Source organism: Suricata suricatta, unplaced genomic scaffold (assembly GCF_006229205.1).
Source record: "Suricata suricatta isolate VVHF042 unplaced genomic scaffold, meerkat_22Aug2017_6uvM2_HiC HiC_scaffold_175, whole genome shotgun sequence".
NCBI classification, from domain to species: Eukaryota; Metazoa; Chordata; class Mammalia; order Carnivora; family Herpestidae; genus Suricata; species Suricata suricatta.
In genome coordinates, this window is record NW_021862105.1 from 1 (window position 1) to 1,048 (window position 1,048).

A 1,048-nucleotide genomic window follows, 5' to 3' on the forward strand; every position below is an offset into this window, starting at 1 on the left:
GCATGAAACGGGGCTAAAGGAGGGTCCCCACGGGATTAAGCCCTCTGGTTGTCTGTGGATCTGGGGCAAGGGGGTGGGAAGGGGCTGATGTACTTTCCTTTCCACTTCACCTCTATGGTTTGTGCCCTACCTGACGCAGCAGTCACAGGACCGGGGCTAAAACACAAGGACCTGGGAAGAGGCTGATTCTTAACTAAGAAACTGTATATTTTTAAACCTAATGTCAGAATTCCTAAGGGCCTGATGGATGAGTGGTGCCTTCACCCCATCTGGCAAAACTGGGGTTAACAACAGATGCAAGTCTATTGCCTGGTGGTGGAGACAGCCTGTGGGAGAAGCGGGCTTGGGGAAGGGACTCCTACTTCTGCCTGCAATCCGGACCAGTATGGTGGCCAAACTCAAGGTGTCTTCCCAGAGAGAAAATGTTTGGACATAAACGGAGAAAGGAGAAATAGTAGCTGAGGGTCAAGGAATGTATCCATGGATTACTTAATGAGGGAGAGATCCAACATTACATTAACACCTCAGATGAGGCTCAGAGCAAGAGACGACATTGTCTCTTAGCTCAATTGTACCAGATACCTGACCAGGTGAAGCTACATTTGCCAAGAATATGTCTGCTTTTGGAACCTTGGTACGATTAAATGGCAGCTTCCAACCTGGGTAGCCTTGCCCTGGAGACACTTTCATATAGATATTCTGTCCTTTTTTGGTTTGCTTTTTTTTTAGAGAGAGAGTCTCAAGTAGCCAGATACAGTACTCAATGCCATGACCCTGGGATCATGACCTGAGCCATAATCAAGAATCAGATCCTCAACCAACTGAGCCACCCAGGGGCCCTGGCACTTTTATATATGTTGGACAGCATTAATGACTGAAATGGGATCCTAGTAATAAGCTAGTATCCTTAGACATTTATAATCAATTTGCTTTAAAGGATCTGTACCTGAAGATCAAGGGGTGGATGTGACACTGTCATATAATGAGAAGGTACACTTGATCCCTGGACATTATAGACATTATGGTTAGTAGTGGTGACCCCCACGTA